The 20,481-nt window shown below is 34.9% G+C and overlaps 1 protein-coding gene across 1 annotated transcript in view; it reads right to left on the reverse strand.

Annotated features, from left to right (window-relative positions):
- Positions 1-20,481, reverse strand: part of LOC135075715 (POU domain, class 6, transcription factor 2) — a 54,035-nt gene that overhangs the window by 25,375 nt on the left and 8,179 nt on the right. The gene's annotated exons all lie outside the window — the stretch shown is intronic.

The following is a 20,481-nucleotide window of genomic DNA, read 5'->3' on the forward strand; positions in this document are numbered from 1 at the left end:
ATGACAATAATATTCAGGTTCATGACATTTGTAATATCGATAAAACCGGTAGTTATTATGGCTCTACATTTCAGCAAAGCTAAGCATTTGGTTTATACATATAGGTGCTGTACCAGATTATGTATCAAAGAGTTTCTAGTTACGTCTTAGTATTCTTCTTAAAAATGCTCATCTTTTAATACTTACTTTCGCCCTAAGTTTGTGGTTTAGGGACGATCTAAACATTCCACAGTAATTATTAAGCTGTGTGGCTAGCAATCGCTTAGCAGGTGACTAAAATCGAGCCATGTAAATGATGCTAAGTGCAAACGGGACGGTTCATTATCTGCCCGCAGCGCGGCGGTGATCTGCCACTAATGTACTTAGGTAGCTCCAGCCATCGGTGTCAGACACTTTAGCTTTAACTATAGTTATAGGTTAGACTAGAACTGTGAGACACTCTTCTTTACAATTTATTTTGGGGTGTAAAGTTAATTGAATGTGCAAGTGTCTTTTGTTTTTAATTTGAGGAAATTTTTGAAGCTCTACGTCATCGTTATAGGTTGGACTAGAACAGTGAGACACTCTTTTTTATAAGTTATTTTGGGGTGTTTATGTTAAATGAATGAGCAAGAGTCTTTTGTTTTTAATTTGAGGAAATTTTTGAAGCTCTACGTCATCGTAAATAAAGAACTCGCTCAAAAATTTTTTTTTAAAGCTCTACGCACATTTGAAAGAAAATAATTCCAATAAAAATTAATCTAAATAACTACGATGTAAAATAAAAACGCGTCATGAGACGTGAACATAAGAACTACTGAATAGTACTGAAGTTGTAATGTATTGAACGAAGCTGAAGTAGTAGGCACTGTTTTAATCATAATGTACCTACATTAAAATACAGGTAAAAAGTTCTTTATAACAAATCAATTGCCTCAAGAATAACAAAAGAAATAGAAACAATAGCCACTATATTACACGTTTTAAAATAACTTTTTTGACGAACGTATTTATCTCAAGTACGGTCGGCAGAAAAGGCGCCAATCGGTTAGTGCGTGTAATGTTTATAATCTGATAGTTGCAAACCAGGTGCTTGAAGAAAAAGAAAAGAAAACAAAAATAAATTAAGAAACAATAGCAACTACACACTAGCAGAATTTTACACACAGTTTTTTGACGAAGCATCACGATCTTTTAAGTAAGTACGGTCGGCAGAACTGATTTAACCATCGCTTGCAAATCAATTGCTTGTAGAAAACAAAAGAAACTACTATACTATGTACTGCTATTACTTTGTCAAAAAAAGTTTTTGACGAAGCATTATCATCTTAAGTACGGTCGGCAAAAAAGACGTCGATCAATTAGTGTACTAATAATCTGATTGCGAACCAATTGTTTGAAGAAAAATAAAAGAAAACAAAAACAATAGCAAACTACACCAGCAGTTACTAGCGGCCGCCCGCGACTTCGTACGCGTGGATCCTGTTTTACCCCCTTAGGGGTGGAGTTTCGTAAAATCCTTTCTTAGCGGATGCCTACGTCATAACATCTACTACTTGCATGCCAAATTTCAGCCCGATCCGTCCAGTGGTTTGGGCTGTGGCTTGATAGATCACTATGTCAGTCAGTCAGTCAGTCAGTCACCTTTGAGTTATATAATATTTAGATTTTACACTTTGTAGAATAACTTTTTTGACAGACATATAACTTTTTTGACGAATGTTTAACTATTTTTCTCAAGTACGGTTGGCAGAAAAGGCGCCGATCGGTTGGCTGGCTAGTACAAATGAGGCGATTCATTAAGTGCACCGCTGCATTAGCGGTAATTGCGGCTAATTAGGGCCTCATCCGTTGCAACAAACGCACACACGCAGTTTTATTATAACGCGTTCGGTGCGATGAGATGCGATTTTGACATTTTCAAAACGTAATTCTCTTACTGACGCATTCGGCTACAAACGTTCTTGGAGTTTTTATTTATGTATAATTCAAAGGTGACTGACTGACTGACTGACATAGTGATCTATCAACGCACAGTCCAAACCACTGGACGGATCGGGCTGAAAGGACATTGTCAGAAACGGCCTCAGATTCCTGGGCACAGCAGTAAAGTATCAAAATTGATCTCTTACTTTTTGAATACATAAATATTAATTAGATTGTAATGGACACTTGAGGATTAGAAAATGAAATAATAAAAGTCTTTTATATGTATTCCATAATACTATGACGACATCCGGACTTTTTAGGGCGTGGCCTGCTCCATATCCTATGAAGTTCCATAATTTGTGTCGATAAAATCTATGTAAAATCGGCACAAGGCAATGCCGTACTTCATTGTTAGGAATCCACGTAATAGTGATGTTGATTGCGGTCATCATAGACAATAAGATACCGATCTTGTAAATAAAATAAATCATCCAAATTGCTACAGTATGACTAGATTTTAATTAAAAGTTAAAAATATATTGCACGATACTACAAGAAGCTATCTAATGTGTCCAACTGGTCTAAAAGGTCATGAATAAAATAAAAAGAATTGTGATCATAATACTGATATTGACAATGACATAAATATGGGATCATCTTTAATATATCTGTAACAGTTTCAAAATCCGATGAAAAATCCGATGCCGCTTAAAGTGAGAGAAATGTCTAAAATTCTAATAGAATTGAAAGTTTTATTCACTCAAAATGCTTATAACAATAATTGGTAATACATTTCAAATATTAAGTACCTACCTTTATAATGTATCGATAGAACCAAAATGATGTCCTCTCAGTTTGGAAAGGGAAAACCCAGGATTGGGGGAGCGCTCCAGGCAATTTTCAGAACATTTCATAGGTGGTAGTAAATAATATTTATTTTATTATTAAAATTGAATATTTTGATATTGATAAAATTGAATATACCTTTCGATTCAAATACCGAATATTTTTCAATCGATAAAAATTATCGAGAATTGTTAATAATATTCAATTAAAAGTTGTTCAATCCCTAGTCATGCATAGACTAAGACGGTAACCATGGAGATAGTTAGTTTGGTAAGTCACGTGTTAAATGTCAAGAGTGGAAAGTAAACATAGGATTCATGTTATTTATTTACGTGCAAAATGTAAGTAAGTAAATGATAAAAGTGGAACGCCGAGCTATTTTCAAAACCCGTCCAATATTATAATACAATTTGGCTGCGACAACTACAATACAGAACATCTCCCAAATCGATGTGCATACAATATTATAATACAATACTAGTAAGTAAGAGGTTATGATAACAATATTGCTATCAATAAGTTTATAAAATTGGTCCGCCAGGAATAATTGTTCTTACATAAAGATTTGTGTCATTTAGAACCTAGAAAGTATTTTTTCGGCACTGTTGATCTAACGGCGAACAATGTATGGAGAACGAACATTGTCCTTTGGCATGCAGGTAGATGTTATCACGTAGGCATCCGCTAAGAAAGGATTTTACCAAACTTCACCCCTAAGAGGGTAAAACGGAATGCACGCGTACGAAGTCGCGGACGGCCGCTAGTTGATTGGTAAAAGCACGGAGAGATGGTAAATCAAATTTTGTTTGTAGCAATAAAGAGTTAATTTTTTACTGTTTCTACAGCTGTATGTTAATTAAATTCCAGTTAAACGGAGAATGTATAATTATTTTTATATTTGATGCAAATCTATCGCGAGTAAAGCATAAAAAGATGATTGTAATCATGCTCTGTAAAGTGTAAATAAACATAAATCTTTCAGGCAAATAAAAGTCTCCAGGTGAGAGAAATAGGTTAGAAAAAGGCAAAAATAAGCTAAAGGTGGATAAACGCCATCGGGCCCTTATAGAGTGACAGCAATAAAATATGATAAGCTTTTTTATTATCTATAATATCTCATCGAAACTGTTTATAATAAATAAACCAACAAAAAAGCGCTAACTTACAAAACGTCTAGCAATTCATTTGCATGTAAGTTGAAGTTAATCAATTTAATAAGCGCCCTTCGCAATGCTGCACAGTTATTTAGTGGAGGAACCGCTACTATACGAACGCACGCACACAGCCACGTTAAACATTAATTGTTCCTTCAATTTATCAACACGTGTGTACAGTCGACAGCGAAAGCTATACGCTATCGAAAATTGAATATTACTTTCAATCAAGCGGAGATATTGTTCGGTGTTTTTTTGAATTAACACAATTATTTTGATTTTTTTTGCTAACATTACATTTTATTTCTACGAAAAGAACCTTTCTCGGATAATTATTTTGAAAATAATAATGGTTTCGATGGCGTATTTAATTACTGCCTTATTTTCTTGTCATTCCGACATGACCTTTTACATAAAAGGAAGACCGGAGCCTAAAGCAAGTAGTGCGATTTCTTAAAATGCATGAATGATTTAAACGTCAAGTTAAAATGTCATTATAAGAGTTATAATGACGTTTAAATGATAACGAAGATGCGTTTAATTTGCACAATTTTATTCATTGCCCCTTTATTGTATCGCGAGGTTGACCATAAGTATCATCATTGCAATTTTGTTTTTGTGTAATGTAAAATTGCGACTGCAAGGAAACTCGTTTCAGTTTTGAACACGTTATAAGTTTTTAATAAGAAGCCATAATACAATAAAACGATATATCTTAACGACATTAAGCCTTATTCATTAGGGGACACGTATCCCTCAATACGTCACGCGACGTCGGGCTATGTCATAATAATATGACGTCGTCAAACATTGCCTATAAACAACCATTCGTGACATATAAATTTGTGATAGCTTCGCTTCGAGTATCTAGCGATCGTGAAAACGGAACTGTTTCGATTGTTACTTTGTCTACATGTGCTTGTTAAGTATGACCAATAAGACGACCAAAGTGAACCTATTTCGCTCAAAACTTATAGCGACCCGTGTGACGAGATAATACGCCCGTATTCACAAACATTACTAAGAGGTCTCACAGAGCGCGTGGACGCACAGGGTGACACACGAACCAACCACAGAGCTCTCAACTTCGTGCGTTCGATTTGCTGCTTCACTTAAGCAAGCATCGTTTGTGTTTCGACTTAGTTTTGACAGTGTTTTTTTCGCTACTGAACGCAAACAACTAAGAACACTCGGCTGACATTAAAACCTTCACCTATCTACAAACTTTTTGCAATATTCCAGGTCAACCACCGCCTCGGGCCATGATCGTACGAGCATAAAACTCAATTGGTACAGTGAATATTATGGAAGGAGAGTAATGTCCGCCTTAAGGTATGATTAATAAAAGGAGGGAGCTTTTTATTGGCCTGATAATTGGTTTTTAATAAACAAAACCACGTCGTAAAAATTATTCGAATAAGGTTTTTTGACAGCTCGAATTTACTGGGGTTCGGTAAATTATATGAATAGAATTTGTTTGTTTTGTGGCGTGGTATAAACAATTAAGGTAAGCTAGCAGATATCTTATTGTATTTCTTGAAAATAAAAACTCATCAAAATTGTGGTTTTCAACAGCTGAAGTACATTTACTGAATTAAACACTAACTATTTGTCGTATGCCTTCATGGTGGAACGCAGCCGATCTATATCCATTTATAATTTGACAACCTATGTAGTACCTGTGGTTCTCAATAAACGTATTTTGAATTTGAATTTAACTTTTTATTTTTTTATTTCTTTCAATACAAGTTTTCTTTATGAATAGTTTTTAACAAAACGGTAATTACCATAATCATTTTATGCAGAAATTACTTAACCCTTATTTGGTAGATGGTATATCCTTTTTAATGTGGAGTCTGCTACGCTAAGTTGTCTGTTGCCGTAGAGTTCGTTAGGGTCGAATAAGTATAATTAGTTTTTCTGATTCAAACATTTAGATTAATTTCCTTGATGTGTATTTAATTATTTTATTAAAATTCTTGGACTCTAATTACTCATTTAAATAAAATATTAGTTCGTATATTGTTTTGCATTTCCAAGGAACTGAAACACAATGTTGTTTTAATATTTTTTCATTACAATGAAAGAAGGTAAATAAAACTCATAATAAAAGCAGAGTGTAGTACGAAAGTTTCAGTTAAGTCTGAACAAATTACTGTACGATTCGACGAAGTAATACTTCTACTGTTTTTTTTTAATTAAAGAAAAATCTTTTTAGTTCATAATACAATAATATTATATGAACATTTGATGAAGGTTTAACAACCATCTAAGCTTCTTGTGACCGATGTACCGAGTCACTCGTGAAAAGTCAAGGCATGTCGCTATGACCTACTCAATACCTATAATGATCTCGATGATATATTAAAGTTTATTCTCTTATTTTAGTTCGAGGAATACCTGTTTCATTTTCTTACAAGTCTACACTAATACTCGTATTATAAAGAGGAAAGATTTGGTTGTTTGTTTGTATTGAATAGGCTCCGAAACTATTGGACCAATTTAAAAAATCTTTCAACATTAGAATCTATACAGAATTAACCTGTATGTTAGAATCCTACATTATCAGTGATACTAAACATTGGCTGTAGAATGCTTATTGGCAGTGCGAAAACCGCCGGGTTAGCTAGCCTATACTAATATTGTAAAGAGGTAAAGTTTGTGTGTTTGTATAATTGTTGAATTGTACTTAAAGGGGTAATCTCGGGATCTACTGAACCGATTTTAAAAATTCTTTCACCAATAGAAAGCCACATTATTGCTGAGTGTCATAGGTATAAAAAACCGAAAAATTCTACGCGGGCGCAGCCGCGGGCGGAAAGCTAGTATGTAATAAAGGAAGAATAAAATGGGCAAAAATGTTAGTGTGATAAGTACATACGAATGATTTTACTATCATAATGAGATAATCCTTTATCTAAGTCCTGCTTGTTTGGAGCTAAGTTATTACACATTAATTACCAGTGATATAATAATAGTAACTTAACTCTGTATACTTTTTGCAGAAATAAAATGATTAATAAGTAGTTGTACCGAGAACCTGTCTCAACACATGTTTTGTCCGTGACTTAATTAGGTCTAATGCCGCAACTTTATAATGTTAATCACGATTGTCTAGTTAATAACAGATTGCCACCTCTCAAAGCCATTCTAAACTTTAAACTGGAGCCAGAAAGTTTAAATTAAGTTAGCACGGCTATGTACACAGTAGTTCATTATGGATTAGCATAAAATGTACATTTTGTTATTAAGTGCATGATATTATTCCCAGATAAACATATCTGAGCGAGTGTTTAACAAATGCTCAAAGTGGGCGAGTGACGTGTTAATGATAGATCGCCCGGTGCTTTGTCCTGCTGGAAGCTCTTCTGGAAGGACTGGTCTTTTGTTCTAAACGTCCTGCCAGAAGATTATCGCAAGTCCTGCCCGCAGTACGCAATTTGTACGTGTTTGCTTGCTGGTCCTTCCAGCAGTACGGTGACCTTCAAATTTGAACTCATTCTCACCAGAAGTAGTAAACACTTGGTTAGTGTTTATTAAATAAAAAGTCATGTCGTAGAATCATTTTGTTTAACCAGTATTTTACTTATCTAAATATATTATAAACTTGTTAATCTTCTTTCAACTTAACTAATAGGAACTATAATAAGGAACTTTAAATTAATTACTTTGGTACGTCACTTTGTATTAGAAATTACACCTATCACTTACAAATACACTACAAATTAAAAACAAAAACAAGAAATAAATTATAAATGTTTGATTAGGCTGGAATACTTCACATTCATTATAATATTATCGCCAAAATGTTGCCGACTCCACGCCCGGCGCGTCAAAATGTGTCGCGCGAGCGCGAACGCGCTGCCCCCGTGTATACTCGTGCGCCATCGGGCTCCGACTAACGGTTAGTCGCGTTTTTCGATCTTGGGCACTATTGGGTGAAAGAGAGAGAAACACTCTATTTTTTCGTGTAAATTTGAAATTTGTACAATGTATACTTACGAAACTGTGATCTTTTAATTTTGCGTCCTACCGGAAGTACTTTAAGTCCTGCTGGCAGGACTCCGGGCGATCTATCATTAACATCGCGGAGGAAATGAGGTAAAAATATGGTTTATGCTAATGGAATGAGTAGACTGGCTATTGTTTGTAAAAATATTTTTTTTGACCATTAGAATAGGTATGAACACTTTTGACGTTTTCAGTTTTGATTATATTTTTTTATAAAAGATTTAAGAAATTTATTTTAATAACGTCTCAGCTAATGCCGAAATAGCATGGGCATTAGGGTGGAGCGAAAAAATTTTTTTCAGATAACTGTAATGTAATAGTCAAAATTTTGTGCCTTTAGGGCTTAAATTAAGCCATGCAAAATATTAATCAATTCGGTTTAGAGTAACTGCCTCCGCAGCGACACTGAAGTTATAAAAAAAGTTGGTTTTAGACCACACTTGGATGCCACATATCTGTGCGATATTTAAATAAAAATACTATTTTTTTATCACAAATTGTTTACTTGTATGCTATATTTATACACAGAAAAGCCAGGCTTTGGGTTTATAACTTTAATAAGGACAGTGAGGGAGCGCGAGAAGAGACTTTTGCTGGCCCTTTTCGCGACACGCGTCTTTGTCAGTTAGTCTACTGGAAAAGCTCTGGAAACATGTGAGAAACTGCCTATCAATAAATTTGAACACATTGAAGGACAAATGTGATCGGAAATGGCCAAAGATCTGAGTACTGATCAGCAGAACTTGCATAAAATTGCCTCGGCGGTAATTAGGCGTATTCTCACAAAATCTCGCAATAATTTCTCCTAGTGAACTGTAACATGCCCGTTAGATCACACGAGCGTACCAAATACTACGTTTGTATTGTAGGAACTTCAAATTCAATAGAAATTTTGATACTTTTGTGGTTAAAGTCTATGCTCCATCCTGGTTTTTAATTAAGACTAAACCATCATGTAAAGATGTCACCCGTCATCTGTTTCAAATTATTATGGCCTCGAGAGGCATGCCAGAAACCCTATGAAAGATTATAGAACTAGTTACCCGGAGAAACAGCTATTACGAGTATCCTGATAGCAGTCTTCTTACGATGTCAGAGAGCTGGCCGCTCGTCGCATACTAAAGTCACACAGTGCGAGTCACCCTTCAATACCTAGACTTTTTTAAGTACCATTGATACATTTTAATGCTATTTTATATATTTATTTAATTTAATTAACCAAACAACCGCTTTTGAGATGTATATCTGACTAAGAAATTCAGCACATTGTCAAATCTGGTGGTGAGAGCAAACCTTTGTTTTTAAGGCTTCTCTACCTCACTCAAGCTGTTGAGGGACCTGTGAAGATTACGATCAAAGATTCCATTTCTCACTGCATCCAAAAAGTCACGATAAGGTGCAATAAAAGTCAAGTTGGAATCGCGAAACGTGATGCCTAAATTTTGATCAAAAAAGGATTTTAAGCTTAATAATTAAAGTAATTTATCTAATTCTTATGTGTATTTTCTTGTTATATTACCTTAGTAAATGTCTAATCTATAAATTATCTGTCATTTAATACCTTCTTACCAATAAATAGAGCGCAATATTTCACCTTTACACGACTTTCAACTTAAAATAAAATTTTTAAATTTTGAAGTCACTGCGGAGGCAGAAGATATTCATTAAATGGGATAATAAATTACAGTTATTTTTACTTTCATATAAGGCACAAACCCCCCCCTATTAGAAATTCGAAACTAAAAAAAAAATTTTTCCCATACAACCGTGCTCCACCCTAATGGGCATTGAAATTCATTTAAGCCTTATTTTGGCTGCAATTTAAACAGATTTAAAAGCAGACAAATCAATCAAAGTAGTTAACTCTTTTTAACCACCTACGGAAAAAGAGGTAGTTTTTTTTACTTTAAACTCGGTAATAATACTTATCATGATCTCAATATACTTAGCACGAGCACATATCTCTTGCGGCCTATTTAAAGAAGAAAAAAATGGTTTAAAGCTTAGCGGACTTAAGTTATATGTAAAGTAATTTGTCTAACCTACTCCACGCCGTTTTAGTTCTTAGCGGAAATAATGCGATGCCCATTCACAATCATCAATTGCTACTTTTGTGTAGTAATTACTACATTTAACTATACTTAATACGGATCTCAACAATAGTGCGTAAAACATTTCAGACTTTCTCTCATAGAGGTATCACTTTATTTAATTTTCCTTCAAGTAACAAAATGAACGTTGTGGAGGATTGAACTACATTAGAAGGATTTTAATATTAGTACTAGCTTTTTCCCGCAGATTCGCCTACTTTGTCGACAGACATAAACGCGCGCTTGCGATCTTTTAGAAACTGGGATAGAAACTATCCTACGTTTTCCCATGGTATCTATCAAATTTTATCAAAGTCCGTAGGTATATGATTTTTGCGTGAAAGAGTAATCAACATCCATTGGGATAGGAAGTAGGATTAGATTTGACAGGTTTTGTTTGACAATGTCACTGCGGACATTTAGATTTTTGTCACGACGTAGGTAGGTACTAATTATAAAAAATCCACTAATTAGCTCTTAGTTTTTACGACGAATATAAAACTCATTAGAAATGTAATTCGTTTGTTTTGGAGGGTTATAAGTTGGAGGGTGAGTATTTTTGAACGATCATTCTGAATTTGAACATGTGCATAATTTGACAATTAGTCAAAATAATAACATGGCTTTGACAGCGTGAATAAGAAAAAAATAATCATAATTATGATTTTATAACTTTATTGACTTAGATAAATGTTTTTCTTTCGGTTTGAAACCAGTTCTAGTTAGTTTTAGTTCAGCTTTAGGCTAAATTAATATAATGGGAATGATAAAACGGTCAACAATAAAGGGTTCAATTTAAGTATAAGGTACGTGTGTATTATGGAAAATTCTTGAAAAATTACATGATTTAAAACATCGATCATCAATCACACTAAATTATTTGCTTGGAATACATACTACGAGATTGGTGTATGTGTGTGATAGTCATGTAGACAGCTTTCATAAACTAAATAGCGTTAAAAATAGAGCTCTCATTTCCAATGAGTTTTTAATTAAAATGTAAAACACGATATTTTAGTTTGCATTCGAATAATCACGAAACGTGATTGTTCTTTTTTGCCAGAAGTTTGAATTGAAAATAACTATCTAATAATCGGAACCAAATTTTTGTTTATCTTGCCATTTTTTTTTCAGCGATGCAGATGTTAAACATGTTTTCTTTTGTTTAGTGACTAATTACTTTCAACGACATCAATTATTTGAACTAACGGTTTTTATAATTTCAAATTCAACACTACCTTATACGCCTCATGATATTTATCTAGATTGTAGGCAAACAGGAATGAGGTATTAAACTAAATTATGGATGCGAGAATTAATGTTCCCAACCAGTAATTATGAGGTCGCATTAACTTAATGTCTTTGAAGTACGCACACATGTAAGTGGGCATATTAGAGGCACGCGCACATGTAAGCTGCTTACATTGGAGGTACAGTCGACGGCACTTTAAGCTATAGAGTGGCATCTTATTTGGTTGTGATACGGGCGTTTATACCATAAAATGTGTAGTTTCATGTCTGTATGCACACTTGGATCTTGATAATAGATGCGCTGACTTGTGAAGAACGAGGGCCGGACGAAGTGTTTCGAGGTATTGCACATATTTGGGATTGTTTATTGAACTGTTACGGTAGGGTGTGATTCGTCAGCTGAGATCAATATTAACACGTTCCGGGGTAGGTATACGAACAGACTAGAAATTTGTTAAATTAAGTAGAATTATAACCGGTCTTAGTGGAAAACCTTGGGTGAGGCCTTTGTCCAGCAGTGGTTGTCTTCCGACTGAAACCAACGAACGAACGAATAGCCCGGAAAGTGTTAATCCTTGAATTCACAGTAGAGACGTTCATTCACCCTTTGCCACAGAGATAGAAAAAAAATTTTTTTTTATATTTTTTTTAATTTAGAAAAAAATGGAGTAACCCTGTTACTTACGTTAATGGTTTCTGAATTGAGATTTTAAGCTTCAAGCTTCATAAAACGTCTATCTCTCTAACAGTAAATAGAGTTCAATCATTGTTTAAATTGTATCAAACACTCTATTGCATAACATACATTTTGCATTGATTGCAACCGATTTGTTTCGATGACAATTATTTTGTCTCTATCGAACACCTGTTGACGCTAACATTCGCGGTTTGAAGGCTATATCTAGGGGTGAGCTAACTGTTTCATCAAGGTTCAGAAAAAATATAAATCCATATAAAACAAAGATGGAACATAAGCTCCAGGCAACCCTTTAAAGTACGATAACGGCACTTAACTAAACAACATTTTAAGTAATTATAAGGGGTTCGAAAAATGCAGAGTCTGACGTGATTTTGCTGTCCTTGACAGTCACAAGAGATGCTTACCTTGTCAAAAATGGATACAATGAGCAATTGATGAAGACGAAGAATAAAGACCACCGTTAATAGCACCAAATATCTTACAAAGGTTCTATAAGGTTAAAAGACAGGTCCTGCAGCTTTCTTTCGCTTACACGCATTTTCACTATCACTACCAAATACTTTACAGCGAACTAACTTACATTACGTCCCTTATACATCAACACCGCGAAACTGCATTTTCGTAACTTTACAGGAGAGAAGAAAAACGATATATTTTCATAAAATGTCATAAAAGAAGTCAGATTCTTGTTTATTTATTTTAAAAGAAGGTTTGTAATAAATAAACACGAATCTGACTTCTCTTATGACATTTCATGAAATATATCGTTTTTCTTCTCAAAAATGCAGTTTCGCGGTGTTGAAGTATAAGGGACGATTAGCATTATAAGACGCTAATATCAAAACAGCTATCGAAGGCGATGCCACATCGGCGTATTTATCACCATTACGCGCGGATTAGCCGCGGCAGGCGCTAGTAATTACACACGGGCATACGTAATGCCTCTACCAACTAATTATGGCTATACCACAATAATGTGATCTCTCTCACTCTTACTGGGTACAATCATTCAAAAGGGTGAAATTACTGACATGATTGTAAGAGTTTCGTATAAAAAACAAAACACACCAGGGTCACCTACGATACTGTCGGGAATTCTTATAACTTAAGACTTTTGAAGTCATTAAGGTCATTAAACCAGACGTGTTTATATGAACGGGCTACTACGGTCTTGAGCATAACCCAAAGCACCACGTAGGAGGAACCTAGTTTGGGTGAGAACTGAGTCCTTCATAAATTACACACACGTAATAGAATAGTTGGGATAGAATGGGCACGTAGCACGAAATAGTATGGGCAGGGCACATAGTACGCAGAACTGACGTCCGATGGGGCATCTACAGCTTGACCGCCATAAAAAACCCAACCAATGAAAGTCAAGTTTGTCCTGGGGGAAAGTTAAACTGACATTGGACCCGCAACATAATAATCAGAAGAACATAGGAGGAGTTCGAAATTAAGGTTCGACTTCCCTCCATTGCAAAGCGGATGACAGGCCACGTACCGTAAAACGCAGCGTGGGACGTTCACCTTCAAAGTGGACCGACGACTTCGTAAACGCAGGCCGCTACCAACCAAGCAACATGGAAAGCATTGGGGGAGGCCTATGTTCAGCAGTGGACGTCCTATGCTGAGATGATGATAATGATGAATCTCTCTAAGTTTTCTTTCTGGAGCCATTGGAAATGTACGCTAGATCTTCACAAGCAGTCTTGGATCATGCAAAGCAATATTATTAGATGCAGCATTCAGTATTCCCTGTAGGACGCGTCTAATCCTTGGTAATGGTGATAAATAGAGCCAAACGGGATATCGCCTTCGATGCATTATCTTGCAGCAACGAACAATACGTGCTGCAAATAATTATCTTGGATAGATACATTTTAAGTTATGCTATTAGTGAACGAGGTTACGGGAATTCCTTGTGTGTGGGAGGTCTGTGTTCAAAAGTATAACGTCTAAAGGCTGTATTCACAAATATTACTATGAGGCCTCACAGTGCGCGTGGACGCACAGGGTCACACACGTACCAATCACAGAGCTTTATTCAACGCTGGGCGTTCGATTTGCTGCTTCACTTAAGCAAGCATCGTTTCTGAATACGGGCGCACGTCTCAAATACGAACCTACTCTTGTAACAGTTTACAAAACTTTTTCACTGCTGATAGCTTACTAAATACTAACCTATATGTCTTGATACTTTAGCATGTACTTGAACTTATTATAGCAAGCGTAACAGTAAGAACCATCTAACCTTACTCTGAAGGTCCTATTCATCATCGTGTAGTAATTATAGACTGTTCTTAATGCCTGTGGCACCTAATTACATGGGCACATTAGGAGACACGCCGTGCTCGCCTTGGGTTGTTTTGACTTTCGATTGTTGCTGTCATTAGTCAGCTGATAAGATGCTATCGTGGTGAAAGGGAAAAAGCGCTATTTGCGATGCACGGTCCGTTTTATTCGGAACGTGTGAAAGAAGAGCTAATTTTGCCTGTTTAGGGAATATCGACACTTATGCGCGATTGGTTTTTTAAACAAAAGACAGGGAAAGGTGGTATTTTTTTACAGATTTTATCTCGAATCCAAACTATTAATTTTTATCATTAATATCAGACATGAAAGCAAATATTTTTCGTGTACTATAAATGTTTTTGTAAGGTTAAAATCATATTTCCAGTTCTCAGTCCTAGTTTAGAATGTATTATAGTGGTTTTTTTTTACAAATTGGTGTGTGTTTTCATAGACTAGGTACATAAACTGGTATTATGATAGTACTAGCAAGAGTGAAAAATAAAATTTGAGCAATTATTTGAACTATTTAGATCCCAGTTTTTACCGCGTGTTCTTATTATACATATTACATCATTTACAGGATTTGTCCATCCAAACTCGTATTTTTGATATGACCAAGTATAATTTAGGTCCATCCGGTCCACTAAATCATCACTCCTATTTATTTCTACACAGAACCCTAATCATAATCATAACTGCTTATCTGTATCAGCCCTAAGTCCTAGGTCGTGTTCATTAAAATCAAGTAGGACGACCGACACACACCCACAGAAATAACCTTAGAATCACGCAACAAGTATACTACTAATCACTTTATTGAATGTTATTAATTCATTTGTGAAAAGATATTTATAACAACAGACCATGAGATACAAATAACGACCTTAAAGAAGCCCAAGTTAACAGTAAGACAACCCAGGACCGAGCCGCCTGGAGACGCATGACGCGGAGGGCCGACCCCAAATAAAATGGGAATGGGCCAGGCAAAGTAGTAGTAGTAGACCATGAGGTAGAAAACGCTATAATGTAAGTTAATTATTTACCTCATCATCATCATCATTTCAGCCACAGGACGTCCACTGCAGAACATAGGCCTCCCCCAATGACTTTCACATCGCACATGGATTTAGTGACCTAATGGATTGCATCAGAGATATTCTCAGGGCAAGACTAGTTGCCCTTTACAAATCAGGCAATTTTGTTCCTAATGAAATATTTCTAGGTGATATGTCAGTATTCCATTGAAGAACTTTATAAACCTGTCACTACATAGGTAATCGTGATCGGTAGAAGGTAACTCTTATTTTCGTAGAAGGGTTTTCCAGGACTTGCTCGCTATGCTCTAATAAAAACCACCACAACATAATTATGCACTAAACCATAGTTATTCCAGCTCGACATAATTTAGTATTTATTATTATTTTTGTGCGTCTGTGATCTAGACAGCCCTCAAAACTTTAATCAGAGTGATATAGCACTACACTAAAGTGCGCGCACGCACGTGGCTTGAAGCAGGATTAGCACACACAGACGTAATGTGTAAGTGTAACATTTGGATTATTACACGCCATCGAGTTAGTGACCAGGCATACTTGCAGTTACCACGGAATTTCTACAGAAGAGGGATGGTTGAATGGAGGAATGGATTCTAAACATACCTTTTTATTGAAGTGACGTAACTGACATGTAAATCAATAAAGTCTATCCTGTAGATATCAGTTAATCAATACTAAGTGCATTTTGCATTACTTTGCGTTTCTGTATTTGATTAAATGATAAAGGCAAACTCTAAGAAAGCTCGTGAGCCCTTACATTCAGGCAATATAGTTAAAGTCTAATACCAGGTTGGCATCAAAGAGAAAAACATAAGGCAGTCGAAAATGGCCTGAATTGCTTCGAGAAAAGGATGGTACGGCCGTGCCGCTTTTTGCTCGACTTGGTGGGGGCACTGCCGTGCCCCCAGATAGACGCGACGCCTGTATTCTATCAAATAGGCGGGTAAATCACTAGTTACAGAACTAAATAGCTCAGTAACAAACGACATGGGGTATCCTTACGTAAGCCTGTTATTGAGGGCTTAAATAAATACTATTGGAATTTTTTTAATACAACAAATTGCTAAGAAATTACGTGATTCTTTGCTAAGAATAGCGCCCTGTCATAGATTCTGTCTTGTGATTTAAATAATGTAATTCGAACATAACCTCTATTTTGTGCTTGAAACTGAGTCAAGTTTTGACTTAAGCGACATCGCAACTTTTATTGGTGTCCAGCAACAAACTCACAAAATCTTGCGACGCATTTACGCGGAAGATGTAGCTAGAGCAAGAGCACGTGGTAAGTTCAAGAGCCACATATTTGTTTTTATTAAATGTTTTAGAGCAAATTGTTGCATAAGTCCCTACTGTATCATCATCGACTATTTTAGACTCCTCTGCAGGAGCACGATTTTCTCTAATTTACTACCGGCAAATCGGGATTTGGCCTACACTTTTCAGGCTGGCTAGACGAGTTGATGTTCGCATACTTTTTCCTTAGACTGAGTTGCACCACCTAACTTTAACCGTAACTATAACGATAACCGGTGCTTTTTGTATGAAGTTTGACAGATTTTTGACGTCTGTTAAAGCTGAAGTAAGATGAGGCATCCCAGCCTTAGTTGTCTTTTACGACATTCGTCTGTATTGGAGGAAGGCGCTAATGACTGCGACACAGTCTTTGACTACTGCAGTCATTAACGTTTCATTTTGTCTATGCACAATTGTAATTGGCTACAAATAAAGTTTTTATTTATTTATTATTTATTTTTTATTCGCGAGAAGAATGGGAGTGTTCATATTCTACTATGCTTGAACTATACGGAAACCCTAGTGTACGAGGCATCACTAACATCATTATTATCGTGGACATCAGTGAAGTTTTTGTTGAACATCGTTAGTACCGAGTTAAGTAGCAAGAATTAATGTCGCATACATCATTTAGTTTAATATTATTTTCCGCGCTGCCAACACCAGAAAATTGTTTATACAGGTTGTCCCGATTGTAATACGGAAGTGTTGACATTTAATGTGTTTATTTAATTTAAGTAATTATATTACATACCAGCTTAAGTAATTATTAGTAAATTATGGAATAATAAATTACTAGGTATTATTTTACTTGTTTATTTTTAACTAAAGTAGAGTAGAGACCCAAATCTTTTGATGTCAGTTACAACATTTCTATGTTATTACTTTTATCAAATAATTGACACCTGACATTAAAATATTGAGCCAGAAACCTCAATGGATATTATTTTTCATGCTTATTTTAATACTCTCTATCAATGATTATCAAATAAGTAAGTAAAAAATAGGAATATCTTTAAACTGGCTCTAAATTTCAAATTGAACTATATTTGGGACACCCTGTACACGAATCTAGCATTATTTATGTAATTATAACAACGCAGTTACTGCATCCTGCCCATAATTAGCATAAAATAGCTCATTAAGGTAGATAATAGTTAAATGGGAGTTTTCCTTATAATTCTTGTAATTTATTTAACGCTGTTACGTAAATGTTTTATGTGATACTAATCATGCTTTTAATTACGACGTTTAGAGGTTTGTTGGTAAATAAATACTAAATATAACAAAAAATCTAGTTCTATTTCTATAGAGTACAGTAATTAGTACTTGTAGCCATGTAAACTTGTAATTTTTTGTTGTTATTGGTGAAGTATTTGAGGGATGTACTGCACACTCAACTAGACGGCACGTCAAGCGTGACAGTGGTAAATCAAAAGGATCTATATCTAAGTGTGATGTGGAAATCATTGAGGGAGGCCTATGTTCAGCAGTGGACGTCTTGTGGCTGAAATAATGATGATATTTATCTCATTATTGAGACAAATACGGCTGATCGCAAGGTCAACATGTTCTAATATGCAGTTGCAGGTTCGAATCCCGAATTCATTAATATTCGTGTAGATTTAGACATTTATAATCTAGAGTAATGGACACTATTAGATATGTTTATTAATTTTATAAGTAAGCAAGGCAGGATCGGTCGTCATGAAAATCCTTGGGGGAGGCCTTTGTCCAGCAGTAGACGTCATTTGGCTGAAATGAATTCACTTATGTAAGAAGGTAACCTATTTAAATATGTTTTAAAATATTTTATAGCATATTATCATGAGTATTAATACAAAACTGTAGTAGCAATGTTTACAGACATTCAGTAGATGTACATTTAATTCTATTTAATGAAAATAGTTTTTTTATTATCACAACTAAGCGGTTTTTAACCGACAAAACCTAGTTATGGAACCTAACCGTTTGCACGCAGGGACCAGTTTTTAAGGTGTTTCATACGAACATTAATGTATCGTCGACAGCATAATAGACTATACATTTTCGATCTAATATAGCTCTTATTACAACTACATTAGATCCCCCTGTGTTTAGCTTCAAGCGCTCCGTCGTTTGCATAAAGCAATTAATCTCCACCTAATTCGATGCATACGGCCCATTATGTAAGTGCTTCTTTGGTAAGATAGTTATTAATATAAAAATAATTGATAAAACTTAATACAGTAACTGTATTTTAATACTAACCTGTCTCTTATTTTTTTATAAATTTAAATGAGGCATTGCAAAATATTAATAAAAAATAATTTCTACAGTCAAAGGTAGCGTAACAGTAACTTTCTTCCGTTAAAAAAATGAAGAGGTTAATCAATGTATATGGTATGTATTTATTCAAATTCAAAATATAGAGTCTAGTGCAAGTAAAAAACTACAATAATACAAAAACTTTTTCAAAACAGAACATAAACGGTATCTAGCAATCACAATTTATCATGATTGATAAACTCGTAAAAGTTTTTAATGTCAATTATAATAGTGTCTATTACACTTCTAACCGATGCATGCTCGTTGGAATGGCATAGCAGCTCATTAATGAAACAATAAAGCCCCCACACGAATGTCATCACTTTTCTTTACATAATTACTAGCCTGTGTAATAAGCCCTGGATATCGTTACAGTAAAACAAAACACAGAAAGGTCAGTTATGCATGACCATTTCATCATGTCATATTACAGAATGTATTTATAATTTGACATTTAGGTTTACAGAACTTTAAGTTTCAGTAAAAATTATTGGAGTTTTCTATTGAAAAAAAAATGTTTCTGTTGCTTAATTTGTAACAATATTATCAAACAAACGAAATATTGTGATAATGCAAAGAAAGTAATTATTGTTAGTACTGATTTTTTTATTTCCTTCTGTCGTATACGTTTCTCAGCTAACTAAACTACTTATATCCAATGGTAACGAAGGGAAGAAATGACGTAAGTTATTAAATTTGTAGACTTGACTAAACCTTTCAAGTTTCAAACTTTGGAGATGCTTCTGAAAATGTCACAAATTGTGTCACTGTAGAGTTCATTGAGACTGCGTATATTGTGTGAGTTCAGTAAAATTGCGTTACTTTGTATCAACTTTATTTTGTTTATGCACCGCTGAAACGCCCTACTGACGCCGACCTACACTGTGTCACTACCCGATAGCATCTAGTTTTTATTGCTAATGAATTAAAAATGATAATATTGTTCTTGCATGATGAATGCAAAACATTAGTCATACCGTTAATTAATCTGCTTTTTGTGGGCCCATGTGGACGATGCGAAAGCATGGATATTTAAAAGGACAAAGAAAGTAAGTAGATTACTTTATTATAGAGTCATGAAGTTATATATTTAGTGGAGCAAAAAGATTAATAAGTACATTTATTAAACAAAATAGTCTCTTAATACTATTTAGCGCGGACGCGGATGATCTGAAGACTAATCTTTTCCTAAATTAAATAAAAATAGGTCAGTCGTGAATTCGTGATTCTAAAAAAAGTAGTATAAACTACCCCACAGGATTCGAATCTGCAACTAACAGTTGCTTATTGCATTCGGAAGCTCAAACGTTATGTATACTTAGCGCAGTGTCGGATATTATTATCCTTGATTATATTAGGAAAATCCAATCATTGGGTTTAGCGAGCATGGTTAACCCAAGGAAATACCTATTTAAAAATGCAAATTTAAACCGCAACAAGAGAACTTAATTCGACAAGATACACCAAAAATTATCCTCTTTCCTACATTATGCGCCGCAAATTTATTTCAAGATTATAATCAGCACCATAAAACAGAAATTCCGAAATGCAAATATCATAACTTAATTAAA

The sequence above is a fragment of the Ostrinia nubilalis genome, chromosome 10, assembly GCF_963855985.1.
Source record: "Ostrinia nubilalis chromosome 10, ilOstNubi1.1, whole genome shotgun sequence".
NCBI classification, from domain to species: domain Eukaryota; kingdom Metazoa; phylum Arthropoda; class Insecta; order Lepidoptera; family Crambidae; genus Ostrinia; species Ostrinia nubilalis.